At 36.6% G+C, this 19,924-nt stretch overlaps 21 non-coding genes across 21 annotated transcripts; 12 read left to right on the forward strand and 9 right to left on the reverse strand.

Moving 5' to 3' along the window:
* Positions 1–1,136: 1,136 nt before the first annotated feature.
* TRNAN-GUU (transfer RNA asparagine (anticodon GUU)) lies at positions 1,137–1,210 on the forward strand. The gene has a single exon. It is a non-coding gene; the product is annotated as a tRNA-Asn (tRNA).
* Positions 1,211–2,046: 836 nt separating this feature from the next.
* TRNAM-CAU (transfer RNA methionine (anticodon CAU)) lies at positions 2,047–2,118 on the reverse strand. The gene has a single exon. It is a non-coding gene; the product is annotated as a tRNA-Met (tRNA).
* Positions 2,119–2,304: 186 nt separating this feature from the next.
* TRNAN-GUU (transfer RNA asparagine (anticodon GUU)) lies at positions 2,305–2,378 on the forward strand. The gene has a single exon. It is a non-coding gene; the product is annotated as a tRNA-Asn (tRNA).
* Positions 2,379–5,548: 3,170 nt separating this feature from the next.
* TRNAM-CAU (transfer RNA methionine (anticodon CAU)) lies at positions 5,549–5,620 on the reverse strand. The gene has a single exon. It is a non-coding gene; the product is annotated as a tRNA-Met (tRNA).
* Positions 5,621–5,806: 186 nt separating this feature from the next.
* Positions 5,807–5,880, forward strand: TRNAN-GUU (transfer RNA asparagine (anticodon GUU)). Its single transcript has one exon. It is a non-coding gene; the product is annotated as a tRNA-Asn (tRNA).
* A 1,093-nt stretch (positions 5,881–6,973) lies between these two features.
* TRNAN-GUU (transfer RNA asparagine (anticodon GUU)) lies at positions 6,974–7,047 on the forward strand. The gene has a single exon. It is a non-coding gene; the product is annotated as a tRNA-Asn (tRNA).
* A 2,003-nt stretch (positions 7,048–9,050) lies between these two features.
* Positions 9,051–9,122, reverse strand: TRNAM-CAU (transfer RNA methionine (anticodon CAU)). Its single transcript has one exon. It is a non-coding gene; the product is annotated as a tRNA-Met (tRNA).
* A 186-nt stretch (positions 9,123–9,308) lies between these two features.
* On the forward strand, positions 9,309–9,382 carry TRNAN-GUU (transfer RNA asparagine (anticodon GUU)). The gene has a single exon. It is a non-coding gene; the product is annotated as a tRNA-Asn (tRNA).
* Positions 9,383–10,218: 836 nt separating this feature from the next.
* Positions 10,219–10,290, reverse strand: TRNAM-CAU (transfer RNA methionine (anticodon CAU)). The gene has a single exon. It is a non-coding gene; the product is annotated as a tRNA-Met (tRNA).
* Positions 10,291–10,476: 186 nt separating this feature from the next.
* Positions 10,477–10,550, forward strand: TRNAN-GUU (transfer RNA asparagine (anticodon GUU)). Its single transcript has one exon. It is a non-coding gene; the product is annotated as a tRNA-Asn (tRNA).
* Positions 10,551–11,644: 1,094 nt separating this feature from the next.
* TRNAN-GUU (transfer RNA asparagine (anticodon GUU)) lies at positions 11,645–11,718 on the forward strand. Its single transcript has one exon. It is a non-coding gene; the product is annotated as a tRNA-Asn (tRNA).
* Positions 11,719–13,721: 2,003 nt separating this feature from the next.
* On the reverse strand, positions 13,722–13,793 carry TRNAM-CAU (transfer RNA methionine (anticodon CAU)). The gene has a single exon. It is a non-coding gene; the product is annotated as a tRNA-Met (tRNA).
* Positions 13,794–13,979: 186 nt separating this feature from the next.
* On the forward strand, positions 13,980–14,053 carry TRNAN-GUU (transfer RNA asparagine (anticodon GUU)). The gene has a single exon. It is a non-coding gene; the product is annotated as a tRNA-Asn (tRNA).
* Positions 14,054–14,889: 836 nt separating this feature from the next.
* TRNAM-CAU (transfer RNA methionine (anticodon CAU)) lies at positions 14,890–14,961 on the reverse strand. The gene has a single exon. It is a non-coding gene; the product is annotated as a tRNA-Met (tRNA).
* A 186-nt stretch (positions 14,962–15,147) lies between these two features.
* Positions 15,148–15,221, forward strand: TRNAN-GUU (transfer RNA asparagine (anticodon GUU)). Its single transcript has one exon. It is a non-coding gene; the product is annotated as a tRNA-Asn (tRNA).
* A 1,094-nt stretch (positions 15,222–16,315) lies between these two features.
* TRNAN-AUU (transfer RNA asparagine (anticodon AUU)) lies at positions 16,316–16,389 on the forward strand. The gene has a single exon. It is a non-coding gene; the product is annotated as a tRNA-Asn (tRNA).
* An 835-nt stretch (positions 16,390–17,224) lies between these two features.
* On the reverse strand, positions 17,225–17,296 carry TRNAM-CAU (transfer RNA methionine (anticodon CAU)). The gene has a single exon. It is a non-coding gene; the product is annotated as a tRNA-Met (tRNA).
* A 186-nt stretch (positions 17,297–17,482) lies between these two features.
* TRNAN-GUU (transfer RNA asparagine (anticodon GUU)) lies at positions 17,483–17,556 on the forward strand. Its single transcript has one exon. It is a non-coding gene; the product is annotated as a tRNA-Asn (tRNA).
* An 835-nt stretch (positions 17,557–18,391) lies between these two features.
* Positions 18,392–18,463, reverse strand: TRNAM-CAU (transfer RNA methionine (anticodon CAU)). Its single transcript has one exon. It is a non-coding gene; the product is annotated as a tRNA-Met (tRNA).
* Positions 18,464–19,558: 1,095 nt separating this feature from the next.
* TRNAM-CAU (transfer RNA methionine (anticodon CAU)) lies at positions 19,559–19,630 on the reverse strand. The gene has a single exon. It is a non-coding gene; the product is annotated as a tRNA-Met (tRNA).
* A 186-nt stretch (positions 19,631–19,816) lies between these two features.
* On the forward strand, positions 19,817–19,890 carry TRNAN-GUU (transfer RNA asparagine (anticodon GUU)). Its single transcript has one exon. It is a non-coding gene; the product is annotated as a tRNA-Asn (tRNA).
* The last annotated feature ends 34 nt before the right edge of the window (positions 19,891–19,924 follow it).

Consider the following 19,924-nt stretch of genomic DNA (forward strand, 5'->3'; position numbering starts at 1 on the left):
GCTGTTAACCGAAAGGCTGGTGTTTCAATACCACCCAGGGACGTAATTGACCTTGTGATCAAATTTTGCTGATCTTTAAGTAGACAAGTCAAAATTTCAAACCACCTCTTATAGTGTAGGGTACCTGGCCTTCTCTGATGCAATCAGAGTCAGATTTGATTAAGTCATTTTATAAAAAACAGGAAGCACAATTTAGCATGGGGTTGCAGAGAAAAAAAAATATGCAGGCAGAGAAATCCAATTGAGTGATTAATCAGCTCTCCATTTTATGGCTTTATTTTTATGCTAACACATTTGCTCTCTGAAAAGTGTCCACAAAGCCAAGTCTCTGATTAACACCTTTGTAGGAATGGTTTTTCACCTATTACTGATTAAAACTTGCTTCATTGGAAAGGCAGCAAGATGCATGCTCATTACAATGTCCACTGAAATAATACAGGTTGACACCAGGAAACATAAACCTCACTGCATCCTTGCTGCTTTCTCAAGTGGGAATCTGTTTAATGTGAAAACCAGGTGATATCTAATCAGCACACAGGTAAGAAGTTAAGAAAATCTTTCTTTAAGGGTGAAGATGTTTCTCACAAAATCGTTGCCCCAATGCATCATTGAAATTCAAGATGGAAAGATGATTTTGAAATATCAATTGTACATTTTGCATTGCTCTTCTGGTGACAATGTAGCTTGTTTTTGTCAATTACCATTTCAGTAATAGGGTAAAGAAAATTAAGTGGATTTCTGAAAGAAAACAATACTGTCAATATACTATTAAAAAAAATTAAAATGTTAAAAGTTATTGTACTTTAAGTAAAAATAAAAGAGTCAAAATATCAATTCCAGTTTTGGAAGAATTTAATTAACAAAAAAATAAGTGCACATAGCAGAGGATGGTTTCGATCCACCGGCCTATGGGTTATGGGCCCAGCACGCTTCCGCTGCGCCACTCTGCTGCTCATGTAAGTGTAAGAGATCCTGAAGTACTCACTCATCATGTGAAAGTACCAATGTGTTTCTTCGTTGGTCAATGGAAGAAAAATCTTGCAAAACTCTCCAGATTATTGCCTTTTTAACCTTTTTCTAGGAAACTTTCTAGATGAATGCTTTTTAGCCTTTGTCAGTACATGCTTTTGCAAGCTGTCTCTGTGGCGCAATCGGTTAGCGCATTCGGCTGTTAACCGAAAGGTTGGTGGTTCAATCCCACCCAGGGACGTAATTGACCTTGTGATCAAATTTTGCTGATCTTTAAGTAGACAAGTCAAAATTGCAAACCACCTTTTATGGTGTAGGGTACCTGGCCTTCTCTGATGCAATCAGAGTCATATTTGATTAAGTCATTTTATAAAAAACAGGAAGCACAATTTAGCATTGGGGTTGCAGAGAAAAAAAATTATGCAGGCAGAGAAATCCAATTGAGTGATTAATCAGCTCTCCATTTTATGGCTTTATTTTTATGCTAACACATTTGCTCTCTGAAAAGTGTCCACAAAGCCAAGTCTCTGATTAACACCTTTGTAGGAATGGTTTTTCACCTATTACTGATTAAAACTTGCTTCATTGGAAAGGCAGCAAGATGCATCCTCATTACAATGTCCACTGAAATAATACAGGTTGACACCAGGAAACATAAACCTCACTGCATCCTTGCTGCTTTCTCAAGTGGGAATCTGTTTAATGTGAAAACCAGGTGATATCTAATCAGCACACAGGTAAGAAGTTAAGAAAATCTTTCTTTAAGGGTGAAGATGTTTCTCACAAAATCGTTGCCCCAATGCATCATTGAAATTCAAGATGGAAAGATGATTTTGAAATATCAATTGTACATTTTGCATTGCTCTTCTGGTGACAATGTAGCTTGTTTTTGTCAATTACCATTTCAGTAATAGGGTAAAGAAAATTAAGTGGATTTCTGAAAGAAAACAATGCTGTCAATATACTATTAAAACAAATTAAAATGTTAAAAGTTATTGTACTTTAAGTAAAAATAAAAGAGTCAAAATATCAATTCCAGTTTTGGAAGAATTTAATTAACAAAAAAATAAGTGCACATAGCAGAGGATGGTTTCGATCCACCGGCCTCTGGGTTATGGGCCCAGCACGCTTCCGCTGCGCCACTCTGCTGCTCATGTAAGTGTAAGAGATCCTGAAGTACTCACTCATCATGTGAAAGTACCAATGTGTTTCTTCGTTCGTCAATGGAAGAAAAATCTTGCAAAACTCTCCAGATTATTGCCTTTTTAACCTTTTTCTAGGAAACTTTCTAGATGAATGCTTTTTAGCCTTTGTCAGTACATGCTTTTGCAAGCTGTCTCTGTGGCGCAATCGGTTAGCGCATTCGGCTGTTAACCGAAAGGTTGGTGGTTCAATCCCACCCAGGGACGTAATTGGCCTTGTGATCAAATTTTGCTGATCTTTAAGTAGACAAGTCAAAATTGCAAACCACCTTTTATGGTGTAGGGTACCTGGCCTTCTCTGATGCAATCAGAGTCATATTTGATTAAGTCATTTTATAAAAAACAGGAAGCACAATTTAGCATTGGGGTTGCAGAGAAAAAAAAATATGCAGGCAGAGAAATCCAATTGAGTGATTAATCAGCTCTCCATTTTATGGCTTTATTTTTATGCTAACACATTTGCTCTCTGAAAAGTGTCCACAAAGCCAAGTCTCTGATTAACACCTTTGTAGGAATGGTTTTTCACCTATTACTGATTAAAACTTGCTTCATTGGAAAGGCAGCAAGATGCATCCTCATTACAATGTCCACTGAAATAATACAGGTTGACACCAGGAAACATAAACCTCACTGCATCCTTGCTGCTTTCTCAAGTGGGAATCTGTTTAATGTGAAAACCAGGTGATATCTAATCAGCACACAGGTAAGAAGTTAAGAAAATCTTTCTTTAAGGGTGAAGATGTTTCTCACAAAATCGTTGCCCCAATGCATCATTGAAATTCAAGATGGAAAGATGATTTTGAAATATCAATTGTACATTTTGCATTGCTCTTCTGGTGACAATGTAGCTTGTTTTTGTCAATTACCATTTCAGTAATAGGGTAAAGAAAATTAAGTGGATTTCTGAAAGAAAACAATGCTGTCAATATACTATTAAAACAAATTAAAATGTTAAAAGTTATTGTACTTTAAGTAAAAATAAAAGAGTCAAAATATCAATTCCAGTTTTGGAAGAATTTAATTAACAAAAAAATAAGTGCTCATAGCAGAGGATGGTTTTGATCCAACGACTTCTGGATTATGGGCCCAGCACACTTCCGCTGCGCTACTCTGCTGCCCACGTAAGTGTCAGAGATCCTGAAGTACTCACTCATCATGTGAAAGTACCAATGTGTTTCTTCGTTGGTCAATGGAAGAAAAATCTTGCAAAACTCTCCAGATTATTGCCTTTTTAACCTTTTTCTAGGAAACTTTCTAGATGAATGCTTTTTAGCCTTTGTTAGTACATGCTTTTGCAAGTTGTCTCTGTGGTGCAATTGGTTAGCGCATTCGGCTGTTAACCGAAAGGCTGGTGTTTCAATACCACCCAGGGACGTAATTGACCTTGTGATCAAATTTTGCTGATCTTTAAGTAGACAAGTCAAAATTTCAAACCACCTCTTATAGTGTAGGGTACCTGGCCTTCTCTGATGCAATCAGAGTCAGATTTGATTAAGTCATTTTATAAAAAACAGGAAGCACAATTTAGCATGGGGTTGCAGAGAAAAAAAAATATGCAGGCAGAGAAATCCAATTGAGTGATTAATCAGCTCTCCATTTTATGGCTTTATTTTTATGCTAACACATTTGCTCTCTGAAAAGTGTCCACAAAGGCAAGTCTCTGATTAACACCTTTGTAGGAATGGTTTTTCACCTATTACTGATTAAAACTTGCTTCATTGGAAAGGCAGCAAGATGCATCCTCATTACAATGTCCACTGAAATAATACAGTTTGACACCAGGAAACATAAACCTCACTGCATCCTTGCTGCTTTCTCAAGTGTGAATCTGTTTAATGTGAAAACCAGGTGATATCTAATCAGCACACAGGTAAGAAGTTAAGAAAATCTTTCTTTAAGGGTGAAGATGTTTCTCACAAAATCGTTGCCCCAATGCATCATTGAAATTCAAGCTGGAAAGATGATTTTGAAATATCAATTGTACATTTTGCATTGCTCTTCTGGTGACAATGTAGCTTGTTTTTGTCAATTACCATTTCAGTAATAGGGTAAAGAAAATTAAGTGGATTTCTGAAAGAAAACAATACTGTCAATATACTATTAAAAAAAATTAAAATGTTAAAAGTTATTGTACTTTAAGTAAAAATAAAATAGTCAAAATATCAATTCCAGTTTTGGAAGAATTTAATTAACAAAAAAATAAGTGCTCATAGCAGAGGATGGTTTCGATCCAACGACCTCTGGATTATGGGCCCAGCACGCTTCCGCTGCGCTACTCTGCTGCCCACGTAAGTGTCAGAGATCCTGAAGTACTCACTCATCATGTGAAAGTACCAATGTGTTTCTTCGTTGGTCAATGGAAGAAAAATCTTGCAAAACTGTCCAGATTATTGCCTTTTTAACCTTTTTCTAGGAAACTTTCTAGATGAATGCTTTTTAGCCTTTGTTAGTACATGCTTTTGCAAGTTGTCTCTGTGGTGCAATCGGTTAGCGCATTCGGCTGTTAACCGAAAGGCTGGTGTTTCAATACCACCCAGGGACGTAATTGACCTTGTGATCAAATTTTGCTGATCTTTAAGTAGACAAGTCAAAATTTCAAACCACCTCTTATAGTGTAGGGTACCTGGCCTTCTCTGATGCAATCAGAGTCAGATTTGATTAAGTCATTTTATAAAAAACAGGAAGCACAATTTAGCATGGGGTTGCAGAGAAAAAAAAATATGCAGGCAGAGAAATCCAATTGAGTGATTAATCAGCTCTCCATTTTATGGCTTTATTTTTATGCTAACACATTTGCTCTCTGAAAAGTGTCCACAAAGCCAAGTCTCTGATTAACACCTTTGTAGGAATGGTTTTTCACCTATTACTGATTAAAACTTGCTTCATTGGAAAGGCAGCAAGATGCATGCTCATTACAATGTCCACTGAAATAATACAGGTTGACACCAGGAAACATAAACCTCACTGCATCCTTGCTGCTTTCTCAAGTGGGAATCTGTTTAATGTGAAAACCAGGTGATATCTAATCAGCACACAGGTAAGAAGTTAAGAAAATCTTTCTTTAAGGGTGAAGATGTTTCTCACAAAATCGTTGCCCCAATGCATCATTGAAATTCAAGATGGAAAGATGATTTTGAAATATCAATTGTACATTTTGCATTGCTCTTCTGGTGACAATGTAGCTTGTTTTTGTCAATTACCATTTCAGTAATAGGGTAAAGAAAATTAAGTGGATTTCTGAAAGAAAACAATACTGTCAATATACTATTAAAAAAAATTAAAATGTTAAAAGTTATTGTACTTTAAGTAAAAATAAAAGAGTCAAAATATCAATTCCAGTTTTGGAAGAATTTAATTAACAAAAAAATAAGTGCACATAGCAGAGGATGGTTTCGATCCACCGGCCTCTGGGTTATGGGCCCAGCACGCTTCCGCTGCGCCACTCTGCTGCTCATGTAAGTGTAAGAGATCCTGAAGTACTCACTCATCATGTGAAAGTACCAATGTGTTTCTTCGTTGGTCAATGGAAGAAAAATCTTGCAAAACTCTCCAGATTATTGCCTTTTTAACCTTTTTCTAGGAAACTTTCTAGATGAATGCTTTTTAGCCTTTGTCAGTACATGCTTTTGCAAGCTGTCTCTGTGGCGCAATCGGTTAGCGCATTCGGCTGTTAACCGAAAGGTTGGTGGTTCAATCCCACCCAGGGACGTAATTGACGTTGTGATCAAATTTTGCTGATCTTTAAGTAGACAAGTCAAAATTGCAAACCACCTTTTATGGTGTAGGGTACCTGGCCTTCTCTGATGCAATCAGAGTCATATTTGATTAAGTCATTTTATAAAAAACAGGAAGCACAATTTAGCATTGGGGTTGCAGAGAAAAAAAATTATGCAGGCAGAGAAATCCAATTGAGTGATTAATCAGCTCTCCATTTTATGGCTTTATTTTTATGCTAACACATTTGCTCTCTGAAAAGTGTCCACAAAGCCAAGTCTCTGATTAACACCTTTGTAGGAATGGTTTTTCACCTATTACTGATTAAAACTTGCTTCATTGGAAAGGCAGCAAGATGCATCCTCATTACAATGTCCACTGAAATAATACAGGTTGACACCAGGAAACATAAACCTCACTGCATCCTTGCTGCTTTCTCAAGTGGGAATCTGTTTAATGTGAAAACCAGGTGATATCTAATCAGCACACAGGTAAGAAGTTAAGAAAATCTTTCTTTAAGGGTGAAGATGTTTCTCACAAAATCGTTGCCCCAATGCATCATTGAAATTCAAGATGGAAAGATGATTTTGAAATATCAATTGTACATTTTGCATTGCTCTTCTGGTGACAATGTAGCTTGTTTTTGTCAATTACCATTTCAGTAATAGGGTAAAGAAAATTAAGTGGATTTCTGAAAGAAAACAATGCTGTCAATATACTATTAAAACAAATTAAAATGTTAAAAGTTATTGTACTTTAAGTAAAAATAAAAGAGTCAAAATATCAATTCCAGTTTTGGAAGAATTTAATTAACAAAAAAATAAGTGCACATACAGAGGATGGTTTCGATCCACCGGTCTCTGGGTTATGGGCCCAGCACGCTTCCGCTGCGCCACTCTGCTGCTCATGTAAGTGTAAGAGATCCTGAAGTACTCACTCATCATGTGAAAGTACCAATGTGTTTCTTCGTTGGTCAATGGAAGAAAAATCTTGCAAAACTCTCCAGATTATTGCCTTTTTAACCTTTTTCTAGGAAACTTTCTAGATGAATGCTTTTTAGCCTTTGTCAGTACATGCTTTTGCAAGCTGTCTCTGTGGCGCAATCGGTTAGCGCATTCGGCTGTTAACCGAAAGGTTGGTGGTTCAATCCCACCCAGGGACGTAATTGGCCTTGTGATCAAATTTTGCTGATCTTTAAGTAGACAAGTCAAAATTGCAAACCACCTTTTATGGTGTAGGGTACCTGGCCTTCTCTGATGCAATCAGAGTCATATTTGATTAAGTCATTTTATAAAAAACAGGAAGCACAATTTAGCATTGGGGTTGCAGAGAAAAAAAATTATGCAGGCAGAGAAATCCAATTGAGTGATTAATCAGCTCTCCATTTTATGGCTTTATTTTTATGCTAACACATTTGCTCTCTGAAAAGTGTCCACAAAGCCAAGTCTCTGATTAACACCTTTGTAGGAATGGTTTTTCACCTATTACTGATTAAAACTTGCTTCATTGGAAAGGCAGCAAGATGCATCCTCATTACAATGTGCACTGAAATAATACAGGTTGACACCAGGAAACATAAACCTCACTGCATCCTTGCTGCTTTCTCAAGTGTGAATCTGTTTAATGTGAAAACCAGGTGATATCTAATCAGCACACAGGTAAGAAGTTAAGAAAATCTTTCTTTAAGGGTGAAGATGTTTCTCACAAAATCGTTGCCCCAATGCATCATTGAAATTCAAGCTGGAAAGATGATTTTGAAATATCAATTGTACATTTTGCATTGCTCTTCTGGTGACAATGTAGCTTGTTTTTGTCAATTACCATTTCAGTAATAGGGTAAAGAAAATTAAGTGGATTTCTGAAAGAAAACAATACTGTCAATATACTATTAAAAAAAATTAAAATGTTAAAAGTTATTGTACTTTAAGTAAAAATAAAATAGTCAAAATATCAATTCCAGTTTTGGAAGAATTTAATTAACAAAAAAATAAGTGCTCATAGCAGAGGATGGTTTCAATCCAACGACCTCTGGATTATGGGCCCAGCACGCTTCCGCTGCGCTACTCTGCTGCCCACGTAAGTGTCAGAGATCCTGAAGTACTCACTCATCATGTGAAAGTACCAATGTGTTTCTTCGTTGGTCAATGGAAGAAAAATCTTGCAAAACTGTCCAGATTATTGCCTTTTTAACCTTTTTCTAGGAAACTTTCTAGATGAATGCTTTTTAGCCTTTGTTAGTACATGCTTTTGCAAGTTGTCTCTGTGGTGCAATCGGTTAGCGCATTCGGCTGTTAACCGAAAGGCTGGTGTTTCAATACCACCCAGGGACGTAATTGACCTTGTGATCAAATTTTGCTGATCTTTAAGTAGACAAGTCAAAATTTCAAACCACCTCTTATAGTGTAGGGTACCTGGCCTTCTCTGATGCAATCAGAGTCAGATTTGATTAAGTCATTTTATAAAAAACAGGAAGCACAATTTAGCATGGGGTTGCAGAGAAAAAAAAATATGCAGGCAGAGAAATCCAATTGAGTGATTAATCAGCTCTCCATTTTATGGCTTTATTTTTATGCTAACACATTTGCTCTCTGAAAAGTGTCCACAAAGCCAAGTCTCTGATTAACACCTTTGTAGGAATGGTTTTTCACCTATTACTGATTAAAACTTGCTTCATTGGAAAGGCAGCAAGATGCATGCTCATTACAATGTCCACTGAAATAATACAGGTTGACACCAGGAAACATAAACCTCACTGCATCCTTGCTGCTTTCTCAAGTGGGAATCTGTTTAATGTGAAAACCAGGTGATATCTAATCAGCACACAGGTAAGAAGTTAAGAAAATCTTTCTTTAAGGGTGAAGATGTTTCTCACAAAATCGTTGCCCCAATGCATCATTGAAATTCAAGATGGAAAGATGATTTTGAAATATCAATTGTACATTTTGCATTGCTCTTCTGGTGACAATGTAGCTTGTTTTTGTCAATTACCATTTCAGTAATAGGGTAAAGAAAATTAAGTGGATTTCTGAAAGAAAACAATACTGTCAATATACTATTAAAAAAAATTAAAATGTTAAAAGTTATTGTACTTTAAGTAAAAATAAAAGAGTCAAAATATCAATTCCAGTTTTGGAAGAATTTAATTAACAAAAAAATAAGTGCACATAGCAGAGGATGGTTTCGATCCACCGGCCTCTGGGTTATGGGCCCAGCACGCTTCCGCTGCGCCACTCTGCTGCTCATGTAAGTGTAAGAGATCCTGAAGTACTCACTCATCATGTGAAAGTACCAATGTGTTTCTTCGTTGGTCAATGGAAGAAAAATCTTGCAAAACTCTCCAGATTATTGCCTTTTTAACCTTTTTCTAGGAAACTTTCTAGATGAATGCTTTTTAGCCTTTGTCAGTACATGCTTTTGCAAGCTGTCTCTGTGGCGCAATCGGTTAGCGCATTCGGCTGTTAACCGAAAGGTTGGTGGTTCAATCCCACCCAGGGACGTAATTGACCTTGTGATCAAATTTTGCTGATCTTTAAGTAGACAAGTCAAAATTGCAAACCACCTTTTATGGTGTAGGGTACCTGGCCTTCTCTGATGCAATCAGAGTCATATTTGATTAAGTCATTTTATAAAAAACAGGAAGCACAATTTAGCATTGGGGTTGCAGAGAAAAAAAATTATGCAGGCAGAGAAATCCAATTGAGTGATTAATCAGCTCTCCATTTTATGGCTTTATTTTTATGCTAACACATTTGCTCTCTGAAAAGTGTCCACAAAGCCAAGTCTCTGATTAACACCTTTGTAGGAATGGTTTTTCACCTATTACTGATTAAAACTTGCTTCATTGGAAAGGCAGCAAGATGCATCCTCATTACAATGTCCACTGAAATAATACAGGTTGACACCAGGAAACATAAACCTCACTGCATCCTTGCTGCTTTCTCAAGTGGGAATCTGTTTAATGTGAAAACCAGGTGATATCTAATCAGCACACAGGTAAGAAGTTAAGAAAATCTTTCTTTAAGGGTGAAGATGTTTCTCACAAAATCGTTGCCCCAATGCATCATTGAAATTCAAGATGGAAAGATGATTTTGAAATATCAATTGTACATTTTGCATTGCTCTTCTGGTGACAATGTAGCTTGTTTTTGTCAATTACCATTTCAGTAATAGGGTAAAGAAAATTAAGTGGATTTCTGAAAGAAAACAATACTGTCAATATACTATTAAAAAAAATTAAAATGTTAAAAGTTATTGTACTTTAAGTAAAAATAAAAGAGTCAAAATATCAATTCCAGTTTTGGAAGAATTTAATTAACAAAAAAATAAGTGCACATAGCAGAGGATGGTTTCGATCCACCGGCCTCTGGGTTATGGGCCCAGCACGCTTCCGCTGCGCCACTCTGCTGCTCATGTAAGTGTAAGAGATCCTGAAGTACTCACTCATCATGTGAAAGTACCAATGTGTTTCTTCGTTGGTCAATGGAAGAAAAATCTTGCAAAACTCTCCAGATTATTGCCTTTTTAACCTTTTTCTAGGAAACTTTCTAGATGAATGCTTTTTAGCCTTTGTCAGTACATGCTTTTGCAAGCTGTCTCTGTGGCGCAATCGGTTAGCGCATTCGGCTGTTAACCGAAAGGTTGGTGGTTCAATCCCACCCAGGGACGTAATTGACGTTGTGATCAAATTTTGCTGATCTTTAAGTAGACAAGTCAAAATTGCAAACCACCTTTTATGGTGTAGGGTACCTGGCCTTCTCTGATGCAATCAGAGTCATATTTGATTAAGTCATTTTATAAAAAACAGGAAGCACAATTTAGCATTGGGGTTGCAGAGAAAAAAAATTATGCAGGCAGAGAAATCCAATTGAGTGATTAATCAGCTCTCCATTTTATGGCTTTATTTTTATGCTAACACATTTGCTCTCTGAAAAGTGTCCACAAAGCCAAGTCTCTGATTAACACCTTTGTAGGAATGGTTTTTCACCTATTACTGATTAAAACTTGCTTCATTGGAAAGGCAGCAAGATGCATCCTCATTACAATGTCCACTGAAATAATACAGGTTGACACCAGGAAACATAAACCTCACTGCATCCTTGCTGCTTTCTCAAGTGGGAATCTGTTTAATGTGAAAACCAGGTGATATCTAATCAGCACACAGGTAAGAAGTTAAGAAAATCTTTCTTTAAGGGTGAAGATGTTTCTCACAAAATCGTTGCCCCAATGCATCATTGAAATTCAAGATGGAAAGATGATTTTGAAATATCAATTGTACATTTTGCATTGCTCTTCTGGTGACAATGTAGCTTGTTTTTGTCAATTACCATTTCAGTAATAGGGTAAAGAAAATTAAGTGGATTTCTGAAAGAAAACAATGCTGTCAATATACTATTAAAACAAATTAAAATGTTAAAAGTTATTGTACTTTAAGTAAAAATAAAAGAGTCAAAATATCAATTCCAGTTTTGGAAGAATTTAATTAACAAAAAAATAAGTGCACATAGCAGAGGATGGTTTCGATCCACCGGTCTCTGGGTTATGGGCCCAGCACGCTTCCGCTGCGCCACTCTGCTGCTCATGTAAGTGTAAGAGATCCTGAAGTACTCACTCATCATGTGAAAGTACCAATGTGTTTCTTCGTTGGTCAATGGAAGAAAAATCTTGCAAAACTCTCCAGATTATTGCCTTTTTAACCTTTTTCTAGGAAACTTTCTAGATGAATGCTTTTTAGCCTTTGTCAGTACATGCTTTTGCAAGCTGTCTCTGTGGCGCAATCGGTTAGCGCATTCGGCTGTTAACCGAAAGGTTGGTGGTTCAATCCCACCCAGGGACGTAATTGGCCTTGTGATCAAATTTTGCTGATCTTTAAGTAGACAAGTCAAAATTGCAAACCACCTTTTATGGTGTAGGGTACCTGGCCTTCTCTGATGCAATCAGAGTCATATTTGATTAAGTCATTTTATAAAAAACAGGAAGCACAATTTAGCATTGGGGTTGCAGAGAAAAAAAATTATGCAGGCAGAGAAATCCAATTGAGTGATTAATCAGCTCTCCATTTTATGGCTTTATTTTTATGCTAACACATTTGCTCTCTGAAAAGTGTCCACAAAGCCAAGTCTCTGATTAACACCTTTGTAGGAATGGTTTTTCACCTATTACTGATTAAAACTTGCTTCATTGGAAAGGCAGCAAGATGCATCCTCATTACAATGTGCACTGAAATAATACAGGTTGACACCAGGAAACATAAACCTCACTGCATCCTTGCTGCTTTCTCAAGTGTGAATCTGTTTAATGTGAAAACCAGGTGATATCTAATCAGCACACAGGTAAGAAGTTAAGAAAATCTTTCTTTAAGGGTGAAGATGTTTCTCACAAAATCGTTGCCCCAATGCATCATTGAAATTCAAGCTGGAAAGATGATTTTGAAATATCAATTGTACATTTTGCATTGCTCTTCTGGTGACAATGTAGCTTGTTTTTGTCAATTACCATTTCAGTAATAGGGTAAAGAAAATTAAGTGGATTTCTGAAAGAAAACAATACTGTCAATATACTATTAAAAAAAATTAAAATGTTAAAAGTTATTGTACTTTAAGTAAAAATAAAATAGTCAAAATATCAATTCCAGTTTTGGAAGAATTTAATTAACAAAAAAATAAGTGCTCATAGCAGAGGATGGTTTCAATCCAACGACCTCTGGATTATGGGCCCAGCACGCTTCCGCTGCGCTACTCTGCTGCCCACGTAAGTGTCAGAGATCCTGAAGTACTCACTCATCATGTGAAAGTACCAATGTGTTTCTTCGTTGGTCAATGGAAGAAAAATCTTGCAAAACTGTCCAGATTATTGCCTTTTTAACCTTTTTCTAGGAAACTTTCTAGATGAATGCTTTTTAGCCTTTGTTAGTACATGCTTTTGCAAGTTGTCTCTGTGGTGCAATCGGTTAGCGCATTCGGCTGTTAACCGAAAGGCTGGTGTTTCAATACCACCCAGGGACGTAATTGACCTTGTGATCAAATTTTGCTGATCTTTAAGTAGACAAGTCAAAATTTCAAACCACCTCTTATAGTGTAGGGTACCTGGCCTTCTCTGATGCAATCAGAGTCAGATTTGATTAAGTCATTTTATAAAAAACAGGAAGCACAATTTAGCATGGGGTTGCAGAGAAAAAAAAATATGCAGGCAGAGAAATCCAATTGAGTGATTAATCAGCTCTCCATTTTATGGCTTTATTTTTATGCTAACACATTTGCTCTCTGAAAAGTGTCCACAAAGCCAAGTCTCTGATTAACACCTTTGTAGGAATGGTTTTTCACCTATTACTGATTAAAACTTGCTTCATTGGAAAGGCAGCAAGATGCATGCTCATTACAATGTCCACTGAAATAATACAGGTTGACACCAGGAAACATAAACCTCACTGCATCCTTGCTGCTTTCTCAAGTGGGAATCTGTTTAATGTGAAAACCAGGTGATATCTAATCAGCACACAGGTAAGAAGTTAAGAAAATCTTTCTTTAAGGGTGAAGATGTTTCTCACAAAATCGTTGCCCCAATGCATCATTGAAATTCAAGATGGAAAGATGATTTTGAAATATCAATTGTACATTTTGCATTGCTCTTCTGGTGACAATGTAGCTTGTTTTTGTCAATTACCATTTCAGTAATAGGGTAAAGAAAATTAAGTGGATTTCTGAAAGAAAACAATACTGTCAATATACTATTAAAAAAAATTAAAATGTTAAAAGTTATTGTACTTTAAGTAAAAATAAAAGAGTCAAAATATCAATTCCAGTTTTGGAAGAATTTAATTAACAAAAAAATAAGTGCACATAGCAGAGGATGGTTTCGATCCACCGGCCTCTGGGTTATGGGCCCAGCACGCTTCCGCTGCGCCACTCTGCTGCTCATGTAAGTGTAAGAGATCCTGAAGTACTCACTCATCATGTGAAAGTACCAATGTGTTTCTTCGTTGGTCAATGGAAGAAAAATCTTGCAAAACTCTCCAGATTATTGCCTTTTTAACCTTTTTCTAGGAAACTTTCTAGATGAATGCTTTTTAGCCTTTGTCAGTACATGCTTTTGCAAGCTGTCTCTGTGGCGCAATCGGTTAGCGCATTCGGCTGTTAACCGAAAGGTTGGTGGTTCAATCCCACCCAGGGACGTAATTGACCTTGTGATCAAATTTTGCTGATCTTTAAGTAGACAAGTCAAAATTGCAAACCACCTTTTATGGTGTAGGGTACCTGGCCTTCTCTGATGCAATCAGAGTCATATTTGATTAAGTCATTTTATAAAAAACAGGAAGCACAATTTAGCATTGGGGTTGCAGAGAAAAAAAATTATGCAGGCAGAGAAATCCAATTGAGTGATTAATCAGCTCTCCATTTTATGGCTTTATTTTTATGCTAACACATTTGCTCTCTGAAAAGTGTCCACAAAGCCAAGTCTCTGATTAACACCTTTGTAGGAATGGTTTTTCACCTATTACTGATTAAAACTTGCTTCATTGGAAAGGCAGCAAGATGCATCCTCATTACAATGTCCACTGAAATAATACAGGTTGACACCAGGAAACATAAACCTCACTGCATCCTTGCTGCTTTCTCAAGTGGGAATCTGTTTAATGTGAAAACCAGGTGATATCTAATCAGCACACAGGTAAGAAGTTAAGAAAATCTTTCTTTAAGGGTGAAGATGTTTCTCACAAAATCGTTGCCCCAATGCATCATTGAAATTCAAGATGGAAAGATGATTTTGAAATATCAATTGTACATTTTGCATTGCTCTTCTGGTGACAATGTAGCTTGTTTTTGTCAATTACCATTTCAGTAATAGGGTAAAGAAAATTAAGTGGATTTCTGAAAGAAAACAATGCTGTCAATATACTATTAAAACAAATTAAAATGTTAAAAGTTATTGTACTTTAAGTAAAAATAAAAGAGTCAAAATATCAATTCCAGTTTTGGAAGAATTTAATTAACAAAAAAATAAGTGCACATAGCAGAGGATGGTTTCGATCCACCGGCCTCTGGGTTATGGGCCCAGCACGCTTCCGCTGCGCCACTCTGCTGCTCACGTAAGTGTAAGAGATCCTGAAGTACTCACTCATCATGTGAAAGTACCAATGTGTTTATTCGTTCGTCAATGGAAGAAAAATCTTGCAAAACTCTCCAGATTATTGCCTTTTTAACCTTTTTCTAGGAAACTTTCTAGATGAATGCTTTTTAGCCTTTGTCAGTACATGCTTTTGCAAGCTGTCTCTGTGGCGCAATCGGTTAGCGCATTCGGCTGTTAACCGAAAGGTTGGTGGTTCAATCCCACCCAGGGACGTAATTGGCCTTGTGATCAAATTTTGCTGATCTTTAAGTAGACAAGTCAAAATTGCAAACCACCTTTTATGGTGTAGGGTACCTGGCCTTCTCTGATGCAATCAGAGTCATATTTGATTAAGTCATTTTATAAAAAACAGGAAGCACAATTTAGCATTGGGGTTGCAGAGAAAAAAAAATATGCAGGCAGAGAAATCCAATTGAGTGATTAATCAGCTCTCCATTTTATGGCTTTATTTTTATGCTAACACATTTGCTCTCTGAAAAGTGTCCACAAAGCCAAGTCTCTGATTAACACCTTTGTAGGAATGGTTTTTCACCTATTACTGATTAAAACTTGCTTCATTGGAAAGGCAGCAAGATGCATCCTCATTACAATGTCCACTGAAATAATACAGTTTGACACCAGGAAACATAAACCTCACTACATCCTTGCTGCTTTCTCAAGTGTGAATCTGTTTAATGTGAAAACCAGGTGATATCTAATCAGCACACAGGTAAGAAGTTAAGAAAATCTTTCTTTAAGGGTGAAGATGTTTCTCGCAAAATCATTGCCCCAATGCATCATTGAAATTCAAGATGGAAAGATGATTTTGAAATATCAATTGTACATTTTGCATTGCACTTCTGGTGACAATGTAGCTTGTTTTTGTCAATTACCATTTCAGTAATAGGGTAAAGAAAATTAAGTGGATTTCTGAAAGAAAACAATGCTGTCAATATACTATTAAAACAAATTAAAATGTTAAAAGTTATTGTACTTTAAGTAAAAATAAAAGAGTCAAAATATCAATTCCAGTTTTGGAAGAATTTAATTAACAAAAAAATAAGTGCACATAGCAGAGGATGGTTTTGATCCACCGGCCTCTGGGTTATGGGCCCAGCACGCTTCCGCTGCGCCACTCTGCTGCTCATGTAAGTGTAAGAGATCCTGAAGTACTCACTCATCATGTGAAAGTACCAATGTGTTTCTTCGTTGGTCAATGGAAGAAAAATCTTGCAAAACTCTCCAGATTATTGCCTTTTTAACCTTTTTCTAGGAAACTTTCTAGATGAATGCTTTTTAGCCTTTGTCAGTACATGCTTTTGCAAGCTGTCTCTGTGGCGCAATCGGTTAGCGCATTCGGCTATTAACCGAAAGGTTGGTGGTTCAATCCCACCCAGGGACGTAATTGACCTTGTGATCAAATTTTGCTGATCTTTAAGTAGACAAGTCAAAATTGCAAACCACCTTTTATGGTGTAGGGTACCTGGCCTTCTCTGATGCAATCAGAGTCATATTTGATTAAGTCATTTTATAAAAACAGGAAGCACAATTTAGCATTGGGGTTGCAGAGAAAAAAAATTATGCAGGCAGAGAAATCCAATTGAGTGATTAATCAGCTCTCCATTTTATGGCTTTATTTTTATGCTAACACATTTGCTCTCTGAAAAGTGTCCACAAAGCCAAGTCTCTGATTAACACCTTTGTAGGAATGGTTTTTCACCTATTACTGATTAAAACTTGCTTCATTGGAAAGGCAGCAAGATGCATCCTCATTACAATGTCCACTGAAATAATACAGGTTGACACCAGGAAACATAAACCTCACTGCATCCTTGCTGCTTTCTCAAGTGGGAATCTGTTTAATGTGAAAACCAGGTGATATCTAATCAGCACACAGGTAAGAAGTTAAGAAAATCTTTCTTTAAGGGTGAAGATGTTTCTCACAAAATCGTTGCCCCAATGCATCATTGAAATTCAAGATGGAAAGATGATTTTGAAATATCAATTGTACATTTTGCATTGCTCTTCTGGTGACAATGTAGCTTGTTTTTGTCAATTACCATTTCAGTAATAGGGTAAAGAAAATTAAGTGGATTTCTGAAAGAAAACAATGCTGTCAATATACTATTAAAACAAATTAAAATGTTAAAAGTTATTGTACTTTAAGTAAAAATAAAAGAGTCAAAATATCAATTCCAGTTTTGGAAGAATTTAATTAACAAAAAAATAAGTGCACATAGCAGAGGATGGTTTCGATCCACCGGCCTCTGGGTTATGGGCCCAGCACGCTTCCGCTGCGCCACTCTGCTGCTCATGTAAGTGTAAGAGATCCTGAAGTACTCACTCATCATGTGAAAGTACCAATGTGTTTCTTCGTTGGTCAATGGAAGAAAAATCTTGCAAAACTCTCCAGATTATTGCCTTTTTAACCTTTTTCTAGGAAACTTTCTAGATGAATGCTTTTTAGCCTTTGTCAGTACATGCTTTTGCAAGCTGTCTCTGTGGCGCAATCGGTTAGCGCATTCGGCTGTTAACCGAAAGGTTGGTGGTTCAATCCCACCCAGGGACGTAATTGGCCTTGTGATCAAATTTTGCTGATATTTAAGTAGACAAGTCAAAATTGCAAACCACCTTTTATGGTGTAGGGTACCTGGCCTTCTCTGATGCAATCAGAGTCAGATTTGATTAAGTCATTTTATAAAAAACAGGAAGCACAATTTAGCATGGGGTTGCAGAGAAAAAAAAATATGCAGGCAGAGAAATCCAATTGAGTGATTAATCAGCTCTCCATTTTATGGCTTTATTTTTATGCTAACACATTTGCTCTCTGAAAAGTGTCCACAAAGGCAAGTCTCTGATTAACACCTTTGTAGGAATGGTTTTTCACCTATTACTGATTAAAACTTGCTTCATTGGAAAGGCAGCAAGATGCATCCTCATTACAATGTCCACTGAAATAATACAGTTTGACACCAGGAAACATAAACCTCACTGCATCCTTGCTGCTTTCTCAAGTGTGAATCTGTTTAATGTGAAAACCAGGTGATATCTAATCAGCACACAGGTAAGAAGTTAAGAAAATCTTTCTTTAAGGGTGAAGATGTTTCTCACAAAATCGTTGCCCCAATGCATCATTGAAATTCAAGATGGAAAGATGATTTTGAAATATCAATTGTACATTTTGCATTGCACTTCTGGTGACAATGTAGCTTGTTTTTGTCAATTACCATTTCAGTAATAGGGTAAAGAAAATTAAGTGGATTTCTGAAAGAAAACAATGCTGTCAATATACTATTAAAACAAATTAAAATGTTAAAAGTTATTGTACTTTAAGTAAAAATAAAAGAGTCAAAATATCAATTCCAGTTTTGGAATAATTTAATTAACAAAAAAATAAGTGCACATAGCAGAGGATGGTTTCGATCCACCGACCTCTGGGTTATGGGCCCAGCACGCTTCCGCTGCGCCACTCTGCTGCTCACGTAAGTGTTAGAGATCCTGAAGTACTCACTCATCATGTGAAAGTACCAATGTGTTTCTTCGTTGGTCAATGGAAGAAAAATCTTGCAAAACTCTCCAGATTATTGCCTTTTTAACCTTTTTCTAGGAAACTTTCTAGATGAATGCTTTTTAGCCTTTGTTAGTACATGCTTTTGCAAGTTGTCTCTATGGTGCAATCGGTTAGCGCATTCGGCTGTTAACCGAAAGGCTGGTGGTTCAATACCACCCAGGGACGTAATTGACCTTGTGATCAAATTTTGCTGATCTTTAAGTAGACAAGTCAAAATTTCAAACCACCTCTTATAGTGTAGGGTACCTGGCCTTCTCTGATGCAATCAGAGTCTGATTTGATTAAGTCATTTTATAAAAAACAGGAAGCACAATTTAGCATGGGGTTGCAGAGAAAAAAAATTATGCAGGCAGAGAAATCCAATTGAGTGATTAATCAGCTCTCCATTTTATGGCTTTATTTTTATGCTAACACATTTGCTCTCTGAAAAGTGTCCACAAAGCCAAGTCTCTGATTAACACCTTTGTAGGAATGGTTTTTCACCTATTACTGATTAAAACTTGCTTCATTGGAAAGGCAGCAAGATGCATCCTCATTACAATGTCCACTGAAATAATACAGGTTGACACCAGGAAACATAAACCTCACTGCATCCTTGCTTCTTTCTCAAGTGGGAATCTGTTTAATGTGAAAACCAGGTGATATCTAATCAGCACACAGGTAAGTATTTAAGATAATCTTTCTTTAAGGGTGAAGATGTTTCTCACAAAATCGTTGCCCCAATGCATCATTGAAATTCAAGATGGAAAGATGATTTTGAAATATCAATTGTACATTTTGCATTGCTCTTCTGGTGACAATGTAGCTTGTTTTTGTCAATTACCATTTCAGTAATAGGGTAAAGAAAATTAAGTGGATTTCTGAAAGAAAACAATACTGTCAATATACTATTAAAAAAAATTAAACTGTTAAAAGTTATTGTACTTTAAGTAAAAATAAAAGAGTCAAAATATCAATTCCAGTTTTGGAAGAATTTAATTAACAAAAAAATAAGTGCACATAGCAGAGGATGGTTTCGATCCACCGGCCTCTGGGTTATGGGCCCAGCACGCTTCCGCTGCGCCACTCTGCTGCTCACGTAAGTGTAAGAGATCCTGAAGTACTCACTCATCATGTGAAAGTACCAATGAGTTTCTTCGTTGGTCAATGGAAGAAAAATCTTGCAAAACTCTCCAGATTATTGCCTTTTTAACCTTTTTCTAGGAAACTTTCTAGATGAATGCTTTTTAGCCTTTGTCAGTACATGCTTTTGCAAGCTGTCTCTGTGGCGCAATCGGTTAGCGCATTCGGCTGTTAACCGAAAGGTTGGTGGTTCAATCCCACCCAGGGACGTAATTGACCTTGTGATCAAATTTTGCTGATCTTT

This window comes from Pseudophryne corroboree, chromosome 4 (assembly GCF_028390025.1).
Source record: "Pseudophryne corroboree isolate aPseCor3 chromosome 4, aPseCor3.hap2, whole genome shotgun sequence".
NCBI lineage: Eukaryota > Metazoa > Chordata > Amphibia > Anura > Myobatrachidae > Pseudophryne > Pseudophryne corroboree.